The sequence below is a fragment of the Phyllobates terribilis genome, unplaced genomic scaffold (assembly GCF_046119375.1).
Source record: "Phyllobates terribilis strain yellow unplaced genomic scaffold, ASM4611937v1 Scaffold_10__3_contigs__length_209671492, whole genome shotgun sequence".
Lineage (NCBI taxonomy): Eukaryota > Metazoa > Chordata > Amphibia > Anura > Dendrobatidae > Phyllobates > Phyllobates terribilis.
In genome coordinates this window covers 60804759-60831649 of record NW_027362770.1, presented here as the reverse complement: position 1 = coordinate 60831649, position 26891 = coordinate 60804759, and positions in this window count along the sequence as shown.

Genomic DNA, 26891 nt, shown 5'->3' with positions numbered 1-26891 from the left:
TTGGTCTATTAGTCCATCTATACTGACCTACATCAGGTTGCAAATTAAAAATAATTTTTTTCTGCATCTAGCTCTGAAAAAATATTTGGGCTTCTAGCGGTGTGTGGGACTTGGTCTATTAGTCCATCTATACTGACCTCCATCAGGTTGCAAATTAAAAATAATTTTTTTCTGCATCTAGCTCTGAAAAAATATTTGGGCTTCTAGCGGTGTGTGGGACTTGGTCTATTAGTCCATCTATACTGACCTCCATCAGGTTGCAAATTAAAAATAATTTTTTTCTGCATCTAGCTCTGAAAAAATATTTGGGCTTCTAGCAGTGTGTGGGACTTGGTCTATTAGTCCATCTATACTGACCTCCATCAGGTTGCAAATTAAAAATAATTTTTTTCTGCATCTAGCTCTGAAAAAATATTTGGGCTTCTAGCAGTGTGTGGGACTTGGTCTATTAGTCCATCTATACTGACCTCCATCAGGTTGCAAATTAAAAATAATTTTTTTCTGCATCTAGCTCTGAAAAAATATTTGGGCTTCTAGCGGTGTGTGGGACTTGGTCTATTAGTCCATCTATACTGACCTCCATCAGGTTGCAAATTAAAAATAATTTTTTTCTGCATCTAGCTCTGAAAAAATATTTGGGCTTCTAGCAGTGTGTGGGACTTGGTCTATTAGTCCATCTATACTGACCTACATCAGGTTGCAAATTAAAAATAATTTTTTTCTGCATCTAGCTCTGAAAAAATATTTGGGCTTCTAGCGGTGTGTGGGACTTGGTCTATTAGTCCATCTATACTGACCTCCATCAGGTTGCAAATTAAAAATAATTTTTTTCTGCATCTAGCTCTGAAAAAATATTTGGGCTTCTAGCGGTGTGTGGGATTTGGTCTATTAGTCCATCTATACTGACCTCCATCAGGTTGCAAATTAAAAATAATTTTTTTCTGCATCTAACCCAGCCAATAGTCTTGGCCTAATACCACAGTTTGGCCACTCAGCTCTGCTCGGTTACCATCCATTGTTTTTTTGTGCAAACAACTCCAGAGTTGTGAATTACTTAACCACCAAAATGAGTGGAAAAAGGCCTGCTGCTGGTGGAAAGGGGAATAGGCGTGTTGGGAAGGGGAAAAAAGGTTGTGTCCGTGGGGTAGGTGCAGAAGAAAGACCATCTTCCAGCCAAACTAAAATGTCTACTTCTTTTAGCGGACAATGTGATAAGATCCTTTTCTTACGGCCACGCCAATCGCTACAAATTCCAGATGAGACACAAAAACAGCAGGTGCTTCAACGGATATCAAGTGCTCCTTTAAGTGGGCTCTCCTCCACATCAACTTCAACATCACAAATTCTCCAGTCCTCAAAGGTGTCACCCAAATCGCACTTGCTTCCTCACAGCTCCCAAATCTCCAGCTGCCCGTCTGAGTGTGAGGTAGAACAGATGGTTGAGTCTGCAGAGCTGTTTACTCATACAATAGCCTGGGAATCAGAGGTCGACTCCAGCGCTTCTGTGAATCCAGACGAGGAAATGATCTGCACTGATGCCCAGAATCTTTATGAGTCGGATCCAGGACCAGACGCAGAAGGTTCTGACCATAATGTAGACCCTCATTCCCAAACTGTAACTCCTGTTGGTGGAGACAATGAGGAAGACGATGATAAGACTCAAATACCTGATTGGAGCGACAACTTTAGTTTTTTGTCAGGGCAGGAACAGGTTGGCTCTGAGGACGACGGGTGTGATAACACACAGGGTGATGATGATGAGGTCGGAGATCCCACTTACTGTCAACCCACAGTCAGCCAAGAGATGAGGTCAGCAGAGGAGGTGGAGGAAGATGCTAGTGACGACGAGGTCAGGTTGCGCCTTCCTGGACAGAGACGTAGTACTGGAAGCACGTCAACAACTGCATCCTCAAACACAACTCTGCATCTCACCACAAGTCGTGGTGGCTCTTCAGGTCGCATGGGTGCTAAGCCTTGCATAGCCTGGGCATTTTTTCAGATCGATAAAGATGACCCAACTCGTGTTATCTGTAACATTTGTCAGCAAAAGCTAAGTAGAGGCCAAAAAATACATAGTTTGAGTACTTCATGCATGAACCGGCACATGGACATGAAGCATAAGTTGCAGTGGGAAGCTCAGTGTGCTACAATGCGGCCTAGCCGGCCGGGCCAATCACCGTCTGACATATCTTGTGCATCCGCGGCCTCTTCATCCTCTGTGACTGGGGGGACAGCAGTCACACCTGTTTTGGGGCGCAGACCTGCCACCTCTTTACCCGCAACAGCCAGCGTGATTGGCAGGTCATCATTTTCTTTGGAGGTGGTAACACCAGCTGGTGTTGAGCGCTGTCCGACATCGATAGCACCACCTTTGGATCAAGGCAACCTAACATGTCCGCCTGCATCTTCCTCACAGACCGGCAGTTTGCCGGGGACACCCTTATCAACCCCGTCTAAGCACAATAGCCAGCCCTCGGTCCCTCAGATGTGGACAAGTAAAAGACCATTTCCTCCTAGCCATGAGAAAGCTAAGAGGTTGAATTTCACCATCTGCAAGCTCTTGGCTACAGAAATGCTGCCTTTCCGCCTGGTGGACACAGAGGATTTTCGAGACCTTATGTCCGTCGCAGTGCCCCAGTACCAGATGCCCAGTCGGCACTACTTCTCAAAGAAAGGTGTGCCTGCGCTCCACCAGCATGTCGCACACAACATCACCGCTTCTTTGAGAAACTCTGTGTGTGACAGGGTGCATTTCACCACAGACACTTGGACGAGTAGGCATGGACAGGGGCGTTACATGTCGCTGACTGGGCACTGGGTAACTATGGTGACAGCAGGACAAGGGGCTGCTGTCCAAGTCTTGCCGTCCCCACGAGTTGTGCGTCAATCCTCTTTATGTCAAAGTTCCTCCACTGCTTCTGCCTCCTCAACCTCCTCTCGGTCTTCCACCTGCACCCAAAGCCTGTCTGGTCATGCCACAAGCTTTCTAACTGCGCAGAAGGGATCCTGCACACCTCCTTACTATGCTGGCAGTAGGGCTCAACGTCATCAGGCGGTTTTTACATTGAAATGTCTGGGAAATGTGAGTCACACAGCTGAGGAGTTGTGGTCAGCTCTGGAGAACCAATTTCATGAATGGTTGTCTCCACTGGACCTGAAACCAGGGAAGGCCGTGTGCGACAATGCTGCAAACCTGGGTGCGGCCCTTCGCCGGGGCAATGTCACACACGTGCCTTGTATGGCTCACGTGTTGAACCTGGTTGTCCAGCAATTTTTAGCCCACTATCCCAGACTAGATGGCCTTCTGCAGAGGGCACGGTCGCTGTGTGCTCACTTCCGCCGTTCGCATCCCGCAGCTCAGCGACTTACATCTCTACAGAAGTCATTGGGCCTGCCACTTCACCGGCTAAAATGCGATGTGCCTACCCGGTGGAATTCAACTCTGCACATGTTGCAGCGACTGTGGCAGCACCGACAAGCCCTGGTGCAATACGTTCTGACGTATAGCCTGGGCCAACGAGATTCAGAGGTGGGGCAAATCACGCTGGAGGAGTGGTCTCAGATCAGGGACCTATGCACCCTTCTGCACAGTTTTGAAATGGCGACGAAGATGTTTAGTGCTGACGATACCATTATCAGCATGACTATTCCGGTGATTTACATGCTGGAGCACATGTTAAACAGAATTCGGAGTCAGGTGGTGGCACAAGAGGAGGTGGAGGAAGTAGAGGAGGAGGAGTTGTATGCGGAAGGGCTAACATCTGCAAGGTCCAGACGCTCGGCAGCACCAAGGCGGCAGGCATGTGAGGGTGGGGGAGATGGTTTTACCAGGGCGCATGGTAGCAGCCAAACTAGTGAGGAAGGTGCAGGAGCCCAGGAAGAAGTGGAGGACGAACTGATGGAAGACTCATCAGATGAGGGAGACCTTGATCACATTTCTGTTGTGCGAGGTTGGGGGGAGAGGACAGAGGAAGGAAGCATGATTGTTACCTCGCCACCAACACAACAGGGACTTGGTGCTCCTGGATGCGCAACACACATGAGTGCCTTCTTGCTGCACTACCTGCAACATGACCCTCGAATTGTGAGAATTAGAAATAATCCTGACTACTGGGTTGCCACACTGTTAGATCCCCGGTACAAAAGTAAATTTGCAGAAATTATTCCTGCCATAGAAAGGGATGCACGCATGCAGGAGTATCAGCAGAGACTGTTGCAGAATCTTACATGTGCTTTTCCACAAAATACCAGTGGTGCACGTAGTGAATCTCACAGTTCCAACTTGCCAACCGTGGGACCGTCAAGTGTTCAGCACTCAAACCGTAACAGAACCACAGTATCTGCTGGTAACATCAATTTTGCGGAATCATTTCACCACTTTTTTAGCCCATCCTTTGCAAGGCCACAGGAGACAAGAAGTCTGACACATAGTCAACGCCTAGAGACGATGGTACAGGAGTATCTCCAAGTAAACATTGAAGCCACGACTGTGTCACTGGACCCTTGCTCTTTTTGGGCTTCCAATCTGGATAAATGGCCGGAGCTAGCCACTTACGCCTTGGAGATCTTGTCATGCCCCGCAGCCAGCGTTCTGTCTGAATGTGTGTTCAGCGCTGCTGGTGGTGTGCTGACAGATAAGCGCACGCGGCTCTCCACTGATAATGTAGACAGACTCACGTTCATAAAGATGAACAAATCATGGATCCGAAACGACTTTTCTACCCCTGTGTCATCCTGGGGAGAGTAAAAGCTTGATGATTGGTTAAAATCACCCTACCAACCGTTTTAAGCTTTCAAATTACTAATCATGTTTATCTGTATCTTGACTGGAAAATAATTTGGGCTTTGTAGCAGTGTGCAGCACTGATCCTATTAGGCCATCTATACTAAAGCTTCACCAGATTTAAAATTAAAAATAATTTTTAGCTGCATCTAGCCCGGAAAATAATTCTGGGGCTCCGAGATGCGCAAGGCACATAAGTGCCTTCTTGCTGCACTACCTGCAGCATGACCCTCATATTGTCAGAATTCGAAGTAATCATGACTACTGGGTTGCCACACTCTTAGATCCCCCAAACTTTTCGATCAACCTTTTAATTTTAATAAAGACCAAAAAAATGGTCATTTTTGAAATTATAAGCATTAGCAGGTTGTTAGAAACTGAAATCAAACAGTTTTCAACTCAAAACTTTATTCTAGGTGATGTTACATTTTCACATAGGACCCCTTGTTCGAAAGGAGCTTCTGAACTCTCTCGTCCATTGAATTTGTCAGGTTTTGGATGGTTTCTGCTTCAATTGTTTTGCATGAGGACAGAATACCCTCCCAGAGCTGTTGCTTAGATGTGAACTGCCTCCCGCCATCATAGACACTCCTTTTAATGATGCTCCAAAGGTTCTGAATGGGGTAGAGGTCAGGGGAGCATGGGGGTCACACCATAAGTTTGTCCCCTTTTATGCCCATATCAGCCAGGGATGCAGATGTTTTATGTGCAGCATGAGATGGTGCATTATCATGCAGAAAAATGATCTTGCTGTGAAATACACGGTTCTTCTTCTTGAACCATGGCAGGAAGTGCTGTTTGAGAAAATCCACATACATTATGGAGTTCATCTTTAGCGCCTTCAGGGATCCTAAAGGGGCCGACAATCTCTCTCCCCATGATTCCAGCCCAAAACATTACTCCACCTCCTCCTTGTTGGCGCTGTAGCCGTGTTTGCGTGGGGTGTCCATCAACCAGCCATCCTCCACTCCATCCATCTGGACCATCGAGCGCTGCACGGCACTCATCCGTGAACAAAACAGTTTTGAAATCAGTCTTCATGTAATGTTTGGCCCACTGGAGCCGTTTCTGCTTGTGTGAAGTGGATAGAGGAGGTCGACAGGATGGCGCATGCACAGCTGCAAACCTCTGAAGGACCCTGCATCTTGTTGTTCGGGGGACGTTGGAGGCACAAGCAGCTTCAAAAACTTGTCTGCTGCTATGACAAGGCTTTTTTGCCGCTGCTCTTTCAACCTGACGTAATTGCCTGTAGGAAAGAGTCCTCAATTTGCCCTTATCAGCACGCACACGTGTGTACTGTGAATCAGCTACATACTTCTTGATTGCCAGGACACTTCATCCTGATCATCGCACAATGTTGATTGTAGTCATGCCTTGACCTAAACACTCCACAATTTGTTGCTTCTCAGCAGCCGACACATCCTTTTTCTTTCCCATTTTGGCAGAAAATGTAGGCTGCTTAATAATGTGAGAGAGCCTTCTTAAGTAGTCTTGCCTTTCATTGGACACACCTGCCAAACTAATTAGCACAGGTGTCTGCAATTGCTTACAGTGATATAAAGAGCCCTGACACACATCACCATCAATGAGTTTAACTGACAAACAAACAAATTCTTCCCTTATCACTCCTAAACACTTTTTGTATAATAATTTGGAACGCAGTGTACATGTGCTTTTCCACAAAACACCAGTGGTTCACGTAGTGAATCTTACAGTTCTAACTTGCCAACCGTGGTCTGTATGGAGTTGTTCAATAAAGGGCCCAAAATTAAGATAACATAGATGGGAGAGGTCTCTATGAATAGGAATTCCTAAGTATTTGATACCCTGTGAGGGCCAGGCAAAGGGAAAGTTGGACTGGATGGAATCCTATATGGATTTGGGGAGGGAGACATCGAGGGCCTCAGACTTCGCTGCATTGATTTAAAAATTTTACCATGTAACAAAGTGATCTATTTCAGCCATAACAGCATGGATGGATATATGTGATTGAGTGATATATACTAGGACATCATCAGCAAATAGAGAGCACTTGTACTCGGTGCCTCCCACCTCAATCCACCTAATATTGGGGTTATGGCGAATTGATGAGAGCAGGTGCTCCGTCACTAGGATGTATAAGAGAGGGGACAGAGGACATCACTGCCTTGTCCCATTGGTGATTGTGAAAGGTGATGAAAATGTTCTGACGCACCCCCTGGGCCTTGGGACACCCGGAGCCGGACCCTTTTTGGTGGATGCTGGTGGTTGTAGTCTTCGTGGCGGCGACCCAGTTCCGTGGCTCAGGGCGGTCAAACCAGTGGCGGAACTATTTATGTGGTTTTCATGTTTAAATGTCCGACTACGCCACCCGTGGATTGCGGTCAGAGTGAACCGCCGCTACAGGGCAGACCACTGAGGCTGGTGTTGTGGGTGCAGCAGAGCGTAGCATAACTCCCCACGGGAGGAGTATAGCCTCAGGGCAGTGTATGCGGAGGATGGGGGTGATGGTGCAGGGCAGCAGCAGTAACGACACGGAGTCAGTGATGCAGTTCAGGGCCTTTACTCACAGTTCTTATTATCCAGACCACGTCTGCAGGTAACGGCTGCCCACGTCGTACTGTGCTCACCAGGTGAGGGGCTCAGACAACTCCCAGATAACTTTGGAGCACTTCACAGGACCCCCTTTGTGTGTCCTTTGTCTGGCCTTTCTTACCAACACTTCTGTCCGGCTGCCTCGGGCCTCCTCTTGGTAAACTTGGCGCCAGTTTCCCTGACCCTATGTGGTGCCTTCCTAGCGGGTGTAGCGAGGGGCTGCGCCACATAAAATGTCAGAGCCTCCGGTTTCTAGCTGAGGGTCGTTTCCTGCCTCCACTAGTTCGGGGACCGGTCTCCCCCTTTGGCCTGACCCCTCCACGCAGGTGGATTCGGGCGTGCGGTGGCGACTCGCCCGTCCGCACCCCTGGGATCCCTTCATTCCTCGTTCCTGGAGCCTTCTCCGCTCCTCTTCCTTCCTTCTCCCTCTTCCAGGCCTGGGCCTCTGTTACTAGGCCCGCCTCCGGAGCAGAGCTCATGCAGAGCCCCTGCTCCCTGCCACTTCTGCTCAGACTTCTCTGCACTGAACTAAGATGGTGCCCACCTTTTATACTCCCTTCTCAATGCACCCAGGAACTGCTTCCTCCCTGCTCCTGCACTACAGGGTTCCCCTTCCTCAGTGATCCCTCCCCCCACTCCAGCCAGGGACAGGGACTGTCGTGCCCATCTCAGGGGCATATTGGTCGCCCTGCCCCACGGCAATGTGGTGTAATGCATGCAGGTGTCGGGTCCTGATCCACACTCCATCCTTACCTGAGAGTGAGATATCACACCTCTGGGTGAGGTGCAATACGTCTTTAGCAACCGAGCCCTCAGGGTGCTACAGTTCCATTTATCTTCAGCCTAGGTGACGTATTGCGATACAGGGCCGTGATTTTGGCTATAAAAGGGTCCCCTAGACCCCTACCCCAAGCTTTTTAAGAGAATCATATATGGCGTGCCAGGAGACTCTATGGAATGCTTTCTCAGCATCCAACGAGAGTATCTAATTACAAATTTTTAACTGCATCTAGCCCAGGAAATACTTTGTGCCTAGTAGCAGTGTCTGCTAGTAAGCGGATTATCCCGGCTGTTAAGCAAGCTGCACCACCTGTAGTTTAGACACAATTTTTCCAAAGGAAATGCTTCGGGACCATGGGATACTTAGTGAAGAGCATCAGGAGGCACCCCAAGGCATAGGGGCTGGGACTGGCAGTAGGATGCCTTGCGGTGGACAGCCGAGCTCGATCCTTATAAAAGCTTTTTAACTGCAGCAGCTTTAGTGGACGCTACTGGAGCTGGAATTACCGCGGCTGCTGGCATGAGACTTGCCCTCCAATAGATCCTTGTAAATGGATTTAAAGTGTATTCATTCAAATTAGAGAGACAATTTAAATTAAAAAGCTTAGAGCTGCCTCCACCACAGGGGGGCTCGCTCGACCCACCAGCGGACAGGCACCAGTATTGGGAGAGGGGGGCTGGCTGTCAGGGTTCACCGCGGCTCTGGCACAAACCCGGCGACACGGAGGTGGCACGGGCAGGAGCGGACTGGCCGTGTCGGCTTCTCACTTTTTGGATTTTAGAAGGGCATGACATGCCTATATCTGTGTCTCCCCCTCCTTTTACTCCTCCACCTCTTTTATTTTCACATGACTATATGTACTTGTCACTTTTCCATGTGTTAGTTATGTCTTCTGAGCAGTTTGTCAGCTTTTGGACACCTTTGAAGGTGTTTTCTATGTGTTTCTATGTGTTTTTGTTTGCCTGCCATTGGTTTTAACGGTGTTCGAAGGTGTTCGACGAACAGTTCGACGAACAGTTCGGCGAACACACGGGTGTTCGACGAACCGAACCGAACTCGAACACTACGGGGGTGGCTCAACACTACTCAACACCAGCTGGTGTTACCACCTCCAAAGAAAATGATGACCTGCCAATCACGCTGGCTGTTGCGGGTAAAGAGTTGGCAGGTCTGCGCCCCAAAACAGGTGTGACTGCTGTCCCTCCAGTCACAGAGGATGAAGAGGCCGCGGATGCACAAGATATGGCAGACGGTGGTTGGCCCGGCCGGCTAGGCCGCATTGTAGCACACTGAGCTTCCCACTGCTTCATGTCCATGTGCCGGTTCATGCATGAAGTACTCAAACTATGTATTTTTTGGCCTCTACTTAGCTTTTGCTGACAAATGTTACAGATAACACGAATTGGGTCATCTTTATCGATCTGAAAAAATGCCCAGGCTATGCAAGGCTTAGCACCCATGCGACCTTAAGAGCCACCACGACTTGTGGTGAGAGGCAGAGTTGTGTTTGAGGATGCAGTTGTTGACGTGCTTCCAGTACTACGTCTCTGTCCAGGAAGGCGCAACCTGACCTCGTCGTCACTAGCATCTTCCTCCACCTCCTCTGCTGACCTCATCTCTTGGCTGACTGTGGGTTGACAGTAAGTGGGATCTCCAGCCTCATCATCATCACCCTGTGCGTTATCACACCCCTCGTCCTCAGAGCCAACCTGTTCCTGCCCTGACAAAAAACTAAAGTTGTCGCTCCAATCAGGTATTTGAGTCTCATCATCGTCTTCCTCATTGTCTCCACCAACAGGAGTTACAGTTTGGGAATGAGGGTCTACATTATGGTCAGAACCTTCTGCGTCTGGTCCTGGATCCGACTCATAAAGATTCTAGGCATCAGTGCAGATCATTTCCTCGTCTGGATTCACAGAAGCGCTGGAGTCGACCACTGATTCCCAGGCTATAGTATGAGTAAACAGCTCTGCAGACTCAACCATCTGTTCTACCTCATACTCAGACGGGCAGCTGGAGATTTGGAAGCTGTGAGGAAGCAACTGCGATTGGGGTGACACCTTTGAGGACTGGAGTATTTGTGATGTTGAAGTTGATGTGGAGGAGAGCCCACTTAAAGGAGCACTTGATATCCGTTGAAGCACCTGCTGTTTTTGTGCTTCATCTGGAATTTGTAGCGATTGGCGTGGCCGTAAGAAAGGGATCTTATCACATTGTCCGCTAAAAGAAGTAGACATTTTAGTTTGGCTGGAAGATGGTCTTTCTTCTGCAGATGTTACTGTTGCTTTAACACCTACCCCACGGACACAACCTTTTTTCCCATTCCCAACACGCCTATTCCCCTTTCCACCAGCAGCAGGCCTTTTTCCACTCATTTTGGTGGTTAACTAATTCACAACTCTGGAGTTGTTTGCCCAAAAAAACAATGGATGGGAACCGAGCAGAGCTGAGTGGCCAAACTGTGGTATTAGGCCAAAACTAATGGCTGGGTTAGATGCAGAAAAAATTATATTCAATTTGCAACCTGATGGAGGTCAGTATAGATGGACTAATAGAACAAGTCCCACACACAGCTAGAAGCCCAAATATTTTTTCAGAGGTAGATGCAGAAAAAAATATATTCAGTTTGCAACCTGATGGAGGTCAGTATAGATGGATTAATAGAACAAGTCCCACACACAGCTAGAAGCCCAAATATTTTTTCAGAGGTAGATGCAGAAAAAAATATATTCAGTTTGCAACCTGATGGAGGTCAGTATAGATGGACTAATAGAGAAAGTCCCACACACTGCTAGAAGGCCAAATATTTTTTCAGAGCTAGATGCAGACAAAAAATTATTTTGAATTTGCAACCTGATGGAGGTCAGTATAGGTGGACTAATAGAACAAGTCCCACACATTGCTAGAAGGCCAAATATCTTTTCAGAGCTAGATGCAGAAAAAAAATTATATTCAGTTTGCAACCTGATGGAGGTCAGTATAAATGGACTAATAGAGAAAGTCCCACACACTGCTAGAAGGCCAAATATTTTTTCAGAGCTAGATGCAGAAAAAAATTATATTCAGTTTGCAACCTTATGGAGGTCAGTATAGATGGACTAATAGAGAAAGTCCCACACACTGCTAGAAGGCCAAATATTTTTTCAGAGCTAGATGCAGAAAAAAATTATATTCAGTTTGCAACCTGATGGAGGTCTGTATAGATGGATTAATAGAACAAGTCCCACACACAGCTAGAAGCCCAATATTTTTTCAGAGGTAGATGCAGAAAAAAATATATTCAGTTTGCAACCTGATGGAGGTCAGTATAGATGGACTAATACAACAAGTCCCACACACAGCTAGAAGCTCAATATTTTTTCAGAGCTAGATGCAGAAAAAAATTATTTTTAATTTGCAACCTGATGGAGGTCAGTATAGATGGACTAATAGAGAAAGTCCCACACACTGCTAGAAGGCCAAATATTTTTTCAGAGCTAGATGCAGACAAAAAATATTTTGAATTTGCAGCGTGATGGAGGTCAGTATAGATGGACTAATAGAACAAGTCCCACACACAGCTAGAAGCTCAATATTTTTTCAGAGCTAGATGCAGAAAAAAATTATTTTTAATTTGCAACCTGATGGAGGTCAGTATAGATGGACTAATAGAGAAAGTCCCACACACTGCTAGAAGGCCAAATATTTTTTCAGAGCTAGATGCAGACAAAAAATATTTTGAATTTGCAGCGTGATGGAGGTCAGTATAGATGGACTAATAGAACAAGTTCCACACACAGCTAGAAGCCCAATATTTTTTCAGAGCTAGATGCAGAAAAAAATTATATTCAGTTTGCAACCTGATGGAGGTCTGTATAGATGGATTAATAGAACAAGTCCCACACACAGCTAGAAGCCCAATATTTTTTCAGAGGTAGATGCAGAAAAAAATATATTCAGTTTGCAACCTGATGGAGGTCAGTATAGATGGACTAATACAACAAGTCCCACACACAGCTAGAAGCCCAATATTTTTTCAGAGCTAGATGCAGAAAAAAATTATATTCAATTTGCAACCTGATGGAGGTCAGTATAGATGGAGTAATAGAACAAGTCCCACACACAGCTAGAAGCCCAAATATTTTTTCAGAGCTAGATGCAGATAAAAATTATTTTTAATTTGCAACCTGATGGAGGTCAGTATAGATGGACTAATAGAGAAAGTCCCACACACTGCTAGAAGGCCAAATATATTTTCAGAGCTAGATGCAGAAAAAAATTATATTCAGTTTGCAACCTGATGGAGGTCTGTATAGATGGATTAATAGAACAAGTCCCACACACAGCTAGAAGCCCAATATTGTTTCAGAGCTAGATGCAGAAAAAAATTATATTCAGTTTGCAACCTGATGGAGGTCTGTATAGATGGATTAATACAACAAGTCCCACACACAGCTAGAAGCCCAATATTTTTTCAGAGCTAGATGCAGAAAAAAATTATATTCAATTTGCAACCTGATGGAGGTCAGTATAGATGGAGTAATAGAACAAGTCCCACACACAGCTGGAAGCCCAAATATTTTTTCAGAGCTAGATGCAGATAAAAATTATTTTTAATTTGCAACCTGATGGAGGTCAGTATAGATGGACTAATAGAGAAAGTCCCACACACTGCTAGAAGGCTAAATATTTTTTCAGAGCTAGATGCAGAAAAAAAATTAGATTCAATTTGCAACCTGATGGAGGTCTGTATAGATGGATTAATAGAACAAGTCCCACACACAGCTAGAAGCCCAATATTTTTTCAGAGGTAGATGCAGAAAAAAATATATTCAGTTTGCAACCTGATGGAGGTCAGTATAGATGGACTAATACAACAAGTCCCACACACAGCTAGAAGCCCAATATTTTTTCAGAGCTAGATGCATAAAAAAATTATATTCAATTTGCAACCTGATGGAGGTCAGTATAGATGGAGTAATAGAACAAGTCCCACACACAGCTAGAAGCCCAAATATTTTTTCAGAGCTAGATGCAGATAAAAATTATTTTTAATTTGCAACCTGATGGAGGTCAGTATATATGGACTAATAGAGAAAGTACCACACACTGCTAGAAGGCCAAATATTTTTTCAGAGCTAGATGCAGACAAAAAAATATTTTGAATTTGCAGCGTGATGGAGGTCAGTATAGATGGACTAATAGAACAAGTCCCACACACAGCTAGAAGCCCAATATTTTTTCAGAGCTAGATGCAGAAAAAAATTATATTCAGTTTGCAACCTGATGGAGGTCTGTATAGATGCATTAATAGAACAAGTCCCACACACAGCTAGAAGCCCAATATTTTTTCAGAGGTAGATGCAGAAAAAAATATATTCAGTTTGCAACCTGATGGAGGTCAGTATAGATGGACTAATACAACAAGTCCCACACACAGCTAGAAGCCCAATATTTTTTCAGAGCTAGATGCAGAAAAAAATTATATTCAATTTGCAACCTGATGGAGGTCAGTATAGATGGAGTAATAGAACAAGTCCCACACACAGCTAGAAGCCCAAATATTTTTTCAGAGCTAGATGCAGATAAAATTATTTTTAATTTGCAACCTGATGGAGGTCAGTATAGATGGACTAATAGTGAAAGTCCCACACACTGCTAGAAGGCCAAATATTTTTTCAGAGCTAGATGCAGAAAAAAATTATATTCAGTTTGCAACCTGATGGAGGTCTGTATAGTTGGATTAATAGAACAAGTCCCACACACAGCTAGAAGCCCAATATTGTTTCAGAGCTAGATGCAGAAAAAAATTATATTCAGTTTGCAACCTGATGGAGGTCTGTATAGATGGATTAATACAACAAGTCCCACACACAGCTAGAAGCCCAATATTTTTTCAGAGCTAGATGCAGAAAAAAAATATATTCAATTTGCAACCTGATGGAGGTCAGTATAGATGGAGTAATAGAACAAGTCCCACACACAGCTGGAAGCCCAAATATTTTTTCAGAGCTAGATGCAGATAAAAATTATTTTTAATTTGCAACCTGATGGAGGTCAGTATAGATGGACTAATAGAGAAAGTCCCACACACTGCTAGAAGGCTAAATATTTTTTCAGAGCTAGATGCAGAAAAAAAATTATATTCAGTTTGCAACCTGATGGAGGTCTGTATAGATGGATTAATAGAACAAGTCCTACACACAGCTAGAAGCCCAATATTTTTTCAGAGGTAGATGCAGAAAAAAATATATTCAGTTTGCAACCTGATGGAGGTCAGTATAGATGGACTAATACAACAAGTCCCACACACAGCTAGAAGCCCAATATTTTTTCAGAGCTAGATGCAGAAAAAAATTATATTCAATTTGCAACCTGATGGAGGTCAGTACAGATGGAGTAATAGAACAAGTCCCACACACAGCTAGAAGCCCAAATATTTTTTCAGAGCTAGATGCAGATAAAAATTATTTTTAATTTGCAACCTGATGGAGGTCAGTATAGATGGACTAATAGAGAAAGTCCCACACACTGCTAGAAGGCTAAATATTTTTTCAGAGCTAGATGCAGAAAAAAAATTATATTCAGTTTGCAACCTGATGGAGGTCTGTATAGATGGATTAATAGAACAAGTCCCACACACAGCTAGAAGCCCAATATTTTTTCAGAGGTAGATGCAGAAAAAAATATATTCAGTTTGCAACCTGATGGAGGTCAGTATAGATGGACTAATACAACAAGTCCCACACACAGCTAGAAGCCCAATATTTTTTCAGAGCTAGATGCAGAAAAAAATTATATTCAATTTGCAACCTGATGGAGGTCAGTACAGAAGGAGTAATAGAACAAGTCCCACACACAGCTAGAAGCCCAAATATTTTTTCAGAGCTAGATGCAGATAAAAATTATTTTTAATTTGCAACCTGATGGAGGTCAGTATAGATGGACTAATAGAGAAAGTACCACACACTGCTAGAAGGCCAAATATTTTTTCAGAGCTAGATGCAGACAAAAAAATATTTTGAATTTGCAGCGTGATGGAGGTCAGTATAGATGGACTAATAGAACAAGTCCCACACACAGCTAGAAGCCCAATATTTTTTCAGAGCTAGATGCAGAAAAAAATTATATTCAGTTTGCAACCTGATGGAGGTCTGTATAGATGGATTAATAGAACAAGTCCCACACACAGCTAGAAGCCCAATATTTTTTCAGAGGTAGATGCAGAAAAAAATATATTCAGTTTGCAACCTGATGGAGGTCAGTATAGATGGACTAATACAACAAGTCCCACACACAGCTAGAAGCCCAATATTTTTTCAGAGCTAGATGCAGAAAAAAATTATATTCAATTTGCAACCTGATGGAGGTCAGTATAGATGGAGTAATAGAACAAGTCCCACACACAGCTAGAAGCCCAAATATTTTTTCAGAGCTAGATGCAGATAAAATTATTTTTAATTTGCAACCTGATGGAGGTCAGTATAGATGGACTAATAGTGAAAGTCCCACACACTGCTAGAAGGCCAAATATTTTTTCAGAGCTAGATGCAGAAAAAAATTATATTCAGTTTGCAACCTGATGGAGGTCTGTATAGTTGGATTAATAGAACAAGTCCCACACACAGCTAGAAGCCCAATATTGTTTCAGAGCTAGATGCAGAAAAAAATTATATTCAGTTTGCAACCTGATGGAGGTCTGTATAGATGGATTAATACAACAAGTCCCACACACAGCTAGAAGCCCAATATTTTTTCAGAGCTAGATGCAGAAAAAAAATATATTCAATTTGCAACCTGATGGAGGTCAGTATAGATGGAGTAATAGAACAAGTCCCACACACAGCTGGAAGCCCAAATATTTTTTCAGAGCTAGATGCAGATAAAAATTATTTTTAATTTGCAACCTGATGGAGGTCAGTATAGATGGACTAATAGAGAAAGTCCCACACACTGCTAGAAGGCTAAATATTTTTTCAGAGCTAGATGCAGAAAAAAAATTATATTCAGTTTGCAACCTGATGGAGGTCTGTATAGATGGATTAATAGAACAAGTCCCACACACAGCTAGAAGCCCAATATTTTTTCAGAGGTAGATGCAGAAAAAAATATATTCAGTTTGCAACCTGATGGAGGTCAGTATAGATGGACTAATACAACAAGTCCCACACACAGCTAGAAGCCCAATATTTTTTCAGAGCTAGATGCAGAAAAAAATTATATTCAATTTGCAACCTGATGGAGGTCAGTACAGATGGAGTAATAGAACAAGTCCCACACACAGCTAGAAGCCCAAATATTTTTTCAGAGCTAGATGCAGATAAAAATTATTTTTAATTTCCAACCTGATGGAGGTCAGTATAGATGGACTAATAGAGAATGTCCCACACACTGCTAGAAGGCCAAATATTTTTTCAGAGCTAGATGCAGAAAAAAATTATATTCAGTTTGCAACCTGATGGAGGTCTGTATAGATGGATTAATAGAACAAGTACCACACACAGCTAGAAGCCCAATATTGTTTCAGAGCTAGATGCAGAAAAAAATTATATTCAGTTTGCAACCTGATGGAGGTCTGTACAGATGGATTAATAGAACAAGTCCCACACACAGCTAGAAGCCCAATATTTTTTCAGAGCTAGATGCAGAAAAAAATTATATTCAATTTGCAACCTGATGGAGGTCAGTATAGATGGAGTAATAGAACAAGTCCCACACACAGCTGGAAGCCCAAATATTTTTTCAGAGCTAGATGCAGATAAAAATTATTTTTAATTTGCAACCTGATGGAGGTCAGTATAGATGGACTAATAGAGAAAGTCCCACACACTGCTAGAAGGCTAAATATTTTTTCAGAGCTAGATGCAGAAAAAAAATTATATTCAGTTTGCAACCTGATGGAGGTCTGTATAGATGGATTAATAGAACAAGTCCCACACACAGCTAGAAGCCCAATATTTTTTCAGAGGTAGATGCAGAAAAAAATATATTCAGTTTGCAACCTGATGGAGGTCAGTATAGATGGACTAATGCAACAAGTCCCACACACAGCTAGAAGCCCAATATTTTTTCAGAGCTAGATGCAGAAAAAAATTATATTCAATTTGCAACCTGATGGAGGTCAGTATAGATGGAGTAATAGAACAAGTCCCACACACAACTAGAAGCCCAAATATTTTTTCAGAGCTAGATGCAGATAAAAATTATTTTTAATTTCCAACCTGATGGAGGTCAGTATAGATGGACTAATAGAGAATGTCCCACACACTGCTAGAAGGCCAAATATTTTTTCAGAGCTAGATGCAGAAAAAAATTATATTCAGTTTGCAACCTGATGGAGGTCTGTATAGATGGATTAATAGAACAAGTCCCACACACAGCTAGAAGCCCAATATTGTTTCAGAGGTAGATGCAGAAAAAAATATATTCAGTTTGCAACCTGATGGAGGTCAGTATTGATGGACTAATACAACAAGTCCCACACACAGCTAGAAGCCCAATATTTTTTCAGAGCTTGATGCAGAAAAAAATTATATTCAATTTGCAACCTGATGGAGGTCAGCATAGATGGAGTAATAGAACAAGTCCCACACACAGCTAGAAGCCCATATATTTTTTCAGAGGTAGATGCAGAAAAAAATTATATTCAGTTTGCAACCTGATGGAGGTCTGTATAGATGGATTAATAGAACAAGTCCCACACACAGCTACAAGCCCAATATTTTTTCAGAGGTAGATGCAGAAAAAAATATATTCAGTTTGCAACCTGATGGAGGTCAGTATAGATGGACTAATACAAGTCCCACACACAGCTAGAAGCCCAATATTTTTTCAGAGCTAGATGCAGAAAAAAATTATATTCAATTTGCAACCTGATGGAGGTCAGTATAGATGGAGTAATAGAACAAGTCCCACACACAGCTAGAAGCCCAAATATTTTTTCAGAGCTAGATGCAGATAAAAATTATTTTTAATTTGCAACCTGATGGAGGTCAGTATAGATGGACTAATAGAGAAAGTACCACACACTGCTAGAAGGCCAAATATTTTTTCAGAGCTAGATGCAGACAAAAAAATATTTTGAATTTGCAGCGTGATGGAGGTCAGTATAGATGGACTAATAGAACAAGTCCCACACACAGCTAGAAGCCCAATATTTTTTCAGAGCTAGATGCAGAAAAAAATTATATTCAGTTTGCAACCTGATGGAGGTCTGTATAGATGGATTAATAGAACAAGTCCCACACACAGCTAGAAGCCCAATATTTTTTCAGAGGTAGATGCAGAAAAAAATATATTCAGTTTGCAACCTGATGGAGGTCAGTATAGATGGACTAATACAACAAGTCCCACACACAGCTAGAAGCCCAATATTTTTTCAGAGCTAGATGCAGAAAAAAATTATATTCAATTTGCAACCTGATGGAGGTCAGTATAGATGGAGTAATAGAACAAGTCCCACACACAGCTAGAAGCCCAAATATTTTTTCAGAGCTAGATGCAGATAAAAATTATTTTTAATTTGCAACCTGATGGAGGTCAGTATAGATGGACTAATAGAGAAAGTCCCACACACTGCTAGAAGGCCAAATATTTTTTCAGAGCTAGATGCAGACAAAAAATTATTTTGAATTTGCAGCGTGATGGAGGTCAGTATAGATGGACTAATAGAACAAGTCCCACACACAGCTAGAAGCCCAAATATTTTTTCAGAGGTAGATGGAGATAAAAATTATTTTTAATTTGCAACCTGATGGAGGTCAGTATAGATGGACTAATAGAACAAGTCCCACACACAGCTAGAAGGCCAAATATTTTTTCAGAGCTAGATGCAGAAAAAAATTATATTCAGTTTGCAACCTGATGGAGGTCTATATAGATGGATTAATAGAACAAGTCCAACACACAGCTAGAAGCCCAAATATTTTTTCAGAGATAGATGCAGATAAAAAATATTTTTAATTTGCAACCTGATGGAGGTCAGTATAGATGGACTAATAGAGAAAGTCCCACACACTGCTAGAAGGCCAAATATTTTTTCAGAGCTAGATGCAGAAAAAAATTATATTCAGTTTGCAACCTGATGGAGATCTGTATAGATGGATTAATAGAACAAGTCCCACACACAGCTAGAAGCCCAATATTTTTTCAGAGGTAGATGCAGAAGAAAATATATTCAGTTTGCAACCTGATGGAGGTCAGTATAGATGGACTAATAGAGAAAGTCCCACACACTGCTAGAAGGCCAAATATTTTTTCAGAGCTAGATGCAGAAAAAAATTATATTCAGTTTGCAACCTGATGGAGGTCTGTATAGATGGATTAATAGAACAAGTCCCACACACAGCTAGAAGCCCAATATTTTTTCAGAGCTAGATGCAGAAAAAAATTATATTCAATTTGCAACCTGATGGAGGTCAGTGTAGATGGAGTAATAGAACAAGTCCCACACACAGCTAGAAGCCCAAATATTTTTTCAGAGCTAGATGCAGATAAAAATTATTTTTAATTTGCAACCTGATGGAGGTCAGTATAGATGGACTAATAGAGAAAGTCCCACACACTGCTAGAAGGCCAAATATTTTTTCAGAGCTAGATGCAGAAAAAAATTATATTCAGTTTGCAACCTGATGGAGGTCTGTATAGATGGATTAATAGAACAAGTCCCACACACAGCTAGAAGCCCAATATTTTTTCAGAGGTAGATGCAGAAGAAAATATATTCAGTTTGCAACCTGATGGAGGTCAGTATAGATGGACTAATAGAGAAAGTCCCACACACTGCTAGAAGGCCAAATATTTTTTCAGAGCTAGATGCAGAAAAAAATTATATTCAGTTTGCAACCTGATGGAGGTCTGTATAGATGGATTAATAGAACAAGTCCCACACACAGCTAGTAGCCCAATATTTTTTCAGAGCTAGATGCAGATAAAAATTATTTTTAATTTGCAACCTGATGGAGGTCAGTATAGATGGACTAATAGAGAAAGTCCCACACACTGCTAGAAGGCCAAATATTTTTTCAGAGCTAGATGCAGAAAAAAATTATATTCAGTTTGCAACCTGATGGAGGTCAGTATAGATGGAGTAATAGAACAAGTCCCACACACAGCTAGAATCCCAATATTTTTTCAGAGGTAGATGCAGAAAAAAATATATTCAGTTTGCAACCTGATGGAGGTCAGTATAGATGGACTAATACAACAAGTCCCACACACAGCTAGAAGCCCAATATTTTGTCAAAGCTAGATGCAGAAAAAATTATATTCAATTTGCAACCTGATGGAGGTCAGTATAGATGGAGTAATAGAACAAGTCCCACACACAGCTAGAAGCCCAAATATTTTTTCAGAGGTAGATGCAGAAAAAAATTATATTCAGTTTGCAACCTGATGGAGGTCTGTATAGATGGATTAATAGAACAAGTCCCACACACAGCTACAAGCCCAATATTTTTTCAGAGGTAGATGCAGAAAAAAATATATTCAGTTTGCAACCTGATGGAGGTCAGTATAGATGGACTAATAGAGAAAGTCCCACACACTGCTAGAAGGCCAAATATTTTTTCAGAGCAAGATGCAGAAAAAAATTATATTCAATTTGCAACCTGATGGAGGTCAGTATAGATAGATTAATAGAACAAGTCCCACACACAGCTAGAAGCCCAATATTTTTTCAGAGGTAGATGCAGAAAAAAATATATTCAGTTTGCAACCTGATGGAGGTCAGTATAGATGGACTAATAAACAAGTCCCACACACAGCTAGAAGCCCAATATTTTTTCAGAGCTAGATGCAGAAAAAAATTATATTCAATTTGCAACCTGATGGAGGTCAGTATAGATGGAGTAATAGAACAAGTCCCACACACAGCTAGAAGCCCAAATATTTTTTCAGAGCTAGATGCAGATAAAAATTATTTTTAATTTCCAACCTGATGGAGGTCAGTATAGATGGACTAATAGAGAATGTCCCACACACTGCTAGAAGGCCAAATATTTTTTCAGAGCTAGATGCAGAAAAAAATTATATTCAGTTTGCAACCTGATGGAGGTCTGTATAGATGGATTAATAGAACAAGTCCCACACACAGCTAGAAGCCCAATATTTTTTCAGAGGTAGATGCAGAAAAAAATATATTCAGTTTGCAACCTGATGGAGGTCAGTATTGATGGACTAATACAACAAGTCCCACACACAGCTAGAAGCCCAATATTTTTTCAGAGCTTGATGCAGAAAAAAATTATATTCAATTTGCAACCTGATGGAGGTCAGCATAGATGGAGTAATAGAACAAGTCCCACACACAGCTAGAAGCCCATATATTTTTTCAGAGGTAGATGCAGAAAAAAATTATATTCAGTTTGCAACCTGATGGAGGTCTGTATAGATGGATTAATAGAACAAGTCCCACACACAGCTACAAGCCCAATAATTTTTCAGAGGTAGATGCAGAAAAAAATATATTCAGTTTGCAACCTGATGGAGGTCAGTATAGATGGACTAATACAAGTCCCACACACAGCTAGAAGCCCAATATTTTTTCAGAGCTAGATGCAGAAAAAAATTATATTCAATTTGCAACCTGATGGAGGTCAGTATAGATGGAGTAATAGAACAAGTCCCACACACAGCTAGAAGCCCAAATATTTTTTCAGAGCTAGATGCAGATAAAAATTATTTTTAATTTGCAACCTGATGGAGGTCAGTATAGATGGACTAATAGAGAAAGTCCCACACACTGCTAGAAGGCCAAATATTTTTTCAGAGCTAGATGCAGACAAAAAATTATTTTGAATTTGCAGCGTGATGGAGGTCAGTATAGATGGACTAATAGAACAAGTCCCACACACAGCTAGAAGCCCAAATATTTTTTCAGAGGTAGATGGAGATAAAAATTATTTTTAATTTGCAACCTGATGGAGGTCAGTATAGATGGACTAATAGAACAAGTCCCACACACAGCTAGAAGGCCAAATATTTTTTCAGAGCTAGATGCAGAAAAAAATTATATTCAGTTTGCAACCTGATGGAGGTCTATATCGATGGATTAATAGAACAAGTCCAACACACAGCTAGAAGCCCAAATATTTTTTCAGAGGTAGATGCAGATAAAAAATATTTTTAATTTGCAACCTGATGGAGGTCAGTATAGATGGACTAATAGAGAAAGTCCCACACACTGCTAGAAGGCCAAATATTTTTTCAGAGCTAGATGCAGAAAAAAATTATATTCAGTTTGCAACCTGATGGAGGTCTGTATAGATGGATTAATAGAACAAGTCCCACACACAGCTAGAAGCCCAATATTTTTTCAGAGGTAGATGCAGAAGAAAATATATTCAGTTTGCAACCTGATGGAGGTCAGTATAGATGGACTAATAGAGAAAGTCCCACACACTGCTAGAAGGCCAAATATTTTTTCAGAGCTAGATGCAGAAAAAAATTATATTCAGTTTGCAACCTGATGGAGGTCTGTATAGATGGATTAATAGAACAAGTCCCACACACAGCTAGAAGCCCAATATTTTTTCAGAGCTAGATGCAGAAAAAAATTATATTCAATTTGCAACCTGATGGAGGTCAGTATAGATGGAGTAATAGAACAAGTCCCACACACAGCTAGAAGCCCAAATATTTTTTCAGAGCTAGATGCAGATAAAAATTATTTTTAATTTGCAACCTGATGGAGGTCAGTATAGATGGACTAATAGAGAAAGTCCCACACACTGCTAGAAGGCCAAATATTTTTTCAGAGCTAGATGCAGAAAAAAATTATATTCAGTTTGCAACCTGATGGAGGTCAGTATAGATGGAGTAATAGAACAAGTCCCACACACAGCTAGAATCCCAATATTTTTTCAGAGGTAGATGCAGAAAAAAATATATTCAGTTTGCAACCTGATGGAGGTCAGTATAGATGGACTAATACAACAAGTCCCACACACAGCTAGAAGCCCAATATATTTTCAAAGCTAGATGCAGAAAAAATTATATTCAATTTGCAACCTGATGGAGGTCAGTATAGATGGAGTAATAGAACAAGTCCCACACACAGCTAGAAGCCCAAATATTTTTTCAGAGGTAAATGCAGAAAAAAATTATATTCAGTTTGCAACCTGATGGAGGTCTGTATAGATGGATTAATAGAACAAGTCCCACACACAGCTACAAGCCCAATATTTTTTCAGAGGTAGATGCAGAAAAAAATATATTCAGTTTGCAACCTGATGGAGGTCAGTATAGATGGACTAATAGAGAAAGTCCCACACACTGCTAGAAGGCCAAATATTTTTTCAGAGCTAGATGCAGAAAAAAATTATATTCAATTTGCAACCTGATGGAGGTCAGTATAGATAGATTAATAGAACAAGTCCCACACACAGCTAGAAGCCCAATATTTTTTCAGAGGTAGATGCAGAAAAAAATATATTCAGTTTGCAACCTGATGGAGGTCAGTAAAGATGGACTAATACAACAAGTCCCACACACAGCTAGAAGCCCAATATTTTTTCAGAGCTAGATGCAGAAAAAAATTATATTCAATTTGCAACCTGATGGAGGTCAGTATAGATGGAGTAATAGAACAAGTCCCACACACAGCTAGAAGCCCAAATATTTTTTCAGAGGTAGATGCAGAAAAAAATTATATTCAGTTTGCAACCTGATGGAGGTCTGTATAGATGGATTAATAGAACAAGTCCCACACACAGCTACAAGCCCAATATTTTTTCAGAGGTAGATGCAGAAAAAAATATATTCAGTTTGCAACCTGATGGAGGTCAGTATAGATGGACTAATAGAGAAAGTCCCACACACTGCTAGAAGGCCAAATATTTTTTCAGAGGTAGATGCAGATAAAAATTATTTTTAATTTGCAACCTGATGGAGGTCAGTATAGATGGACTAATAGAACAAGTCCCACACACAGCTAGAAGGCCAAATATTTTTTCAGAGCTAGATGCAGAAAAAAATTATATTCAGTTTTCAACCTGATGGAGGTCTATATAGATGGATTAATAGAACAAGTCCAACACACAGCTAGAAGCCCAAATATTTTTTCAGAGGTAGATGCAGATAAAAAATATTTTTAATTTGCAACCTGATGGAGGTCAGTATAGATGGACTAATAGAGAAAGTCCCACACACTGCTAGAAGGCCAAATATTTTTTCAGAGCTAGATGCAGAAAAAAATTATATTCAGTTTGCAACCTGATGGAGGTCTGTATAGATGGATTAATAGAACAAGTCCCACACACAGCTAGAAGCCCAATATTTTTTCAGAGGTAGATGCAGAAAAAAATATATTCAGTTTGCAACCTGATGGAGGTCAGTATAGATGGACTAATAGAGAAAGTCCCACACACTGCTAGAAGGCCAAATATTTTTTCAGAGCTAGATGCAGAAAAAAATTATATTCAGTTTGCAACCTGATGGAGGTCTGTATAGATGGATTAATAGAACAAGTCCCACACACAGCTAGAAGCCCAATATTTTTTCAGAGCTAGATGCAGAAAAAAATTATATTCAATTTGCAACCGGATGGAGGTCAGTATAGATGGACTAATAGAGAAAGTCCCACACACTGCTAGAAGGCCAAATATTTTTTCAGAGCTAGATGCAGAAAAAAATTATATTCAGTTTGCAACCTGATGGAGGTCAGTATAGATGGAGTAATAGAACAAGTCCCACACACAGCTAGAATCCCAATATTTTTTCAGAGGTAGATGCAGAAAAAAATATATTCAGTTTGCAACCTGATGGAGGTCAGTATAGATGGACTAATACAACAAGTCCCACACACAGCTAGAAGCCCAATATTTTTTCAAAGCTAGATGCAGAAAAAATTATATTCAATTTGCAACCTGATGGAGGTCAGTATAGATGGAGTAATAGAACAAGTCCCACACACAGCTAGAAGCCCAAATATTTTTTCAGAGGTAGATGCAGAAAAAAATTATATTCAGTTTGCAACCTGATGGAGGTCTGTATAGATGGATTAATAGAGTAAGTCCCACACACAGCTACAAGCCCAATATTTTTTCAGAGGTAGATGCAGAAAAAAATATATTCAGTTTGCAACCTGATGGAGGTCAGTATAGATGGACTAATAGAGAAAGTCCCACACACTGCTAGAAGGCCAAATATTTTTTCAGAGCTAGATGCAGAAAAAAATTATATTCAATTTGCAACCTGATGGAGGTCAGTATAGATAGATTGATAGAACAAGTCCCACACACAGCTAGAAGCCCAATATTTTTTCAGAGGTAGATGCAGAAAAAAATATATTCAGTTTGCAACCTGATGGAGGTCAGTATAGATGGACTAATACAACAAGTCCCACACACAGCTAGAAGCCCAATATTTTTTCAGAGCTAGATGCAGAAAAAAATTATATTCAATTTGCAACCTGATGGAGGTCAGTATAGATGGAGTAATAGAACAAGTCCCACACACAGCTAGAAGCCCAAATATTTTTTCAGAGGTAGATGCAGAAAAAAATTATATTCAGTTTGCAACCTGATGGAGGTCTGTATAGATGGATTAATAGAACAAGTCCCACACACAGCTACAAGCCCAATATTTTTTCAGAGGTAGATGCAGAAAAAAATATATTCAGTTTGCAACCTGATGGAGGTCAGTATAGATGGACTAATAGAGAAAGTCCCACACACTGCTAGAAGGCCAAATATTTTTTCAGAGCTAGATGCAGAAAAAAATTATATTCAATTTGCAACCTGATGGAGGTCAGTATAGATGGACAAATAGAATGATGCTATGCCCAAAAGATTTCACTTCACTAGGTGCAGTAAAAAAATTGGTATTCTATACACAGGTGTTATATCTTGCAACACAGATAGGCTACTCCACTGACTAACACACTCTGCAATAGGCCAAAAAGGATTAGCTTTGCTAGATTCAGCCAAATGCTGTGAAAAAAACTTGCACAGCACTGGCACAGACCTGCCTGGCAAAAACTGATAGGAACTGATGTAACCTAGTCCTGAAAAGGACTCCAATTACAATTAGTCTTTACTCCCACAGCCTATCTATTTAAGAGCACAGACCTGCCTGATAAAAGTCGTAGGAAATGCTGTAACCTAGTCCTTAAAAGGACTGCAATCACAACTATTCCCTACTCCCAAGCTATCTGTAGATTTGTGTGAAAATTGGCTTGAAATTAACAAGGTATAGCGCACACAGCAACAGCGGTGCCATCTAACACGCAGCTGCAGCAGTGAGAAAATGGTGGCGACGGGGAAAATGGCTTGGTGTTATAGGGCAAGGACATGTGACATACACTGCCAATGACACATGCCCTTGCTTGTGTGAAAAAAAGCACTTCGCTCCGTGTGTGCGCTGTAGATAGACTGACAGATTGCACCTCCCCACTGTAAATGTGGGAAAGAGAAAAAAAAATGGAGATCTTCATTATTCCTGCAGAGATCCATCCCCTGCCCCTTCCCCCACCCCGCTGTACACTCAAACTGCGTATTAACATTAATTTTCATCATTACTGAGAAAAAATCCAGTTATGATTTTGGTGCACGAACAGTTATCGAACATAACCTCGAACAGCCGAATTTTTCTCAAATCGTTCGTGTTCGCAGAACGGCTCGAACACCGCCCAAAACAGCTCAAATTTGAGATTGGCGAACAGTTCGAGTAGAACAACGCTCATCTCTAATTGTAACATCTGGATCCTCTTCTCGTAGCTGTGTTCTTTTAGGTGCGATCATTGTACGTCAGTGTTTTCGTTTAAATTGATTCTGA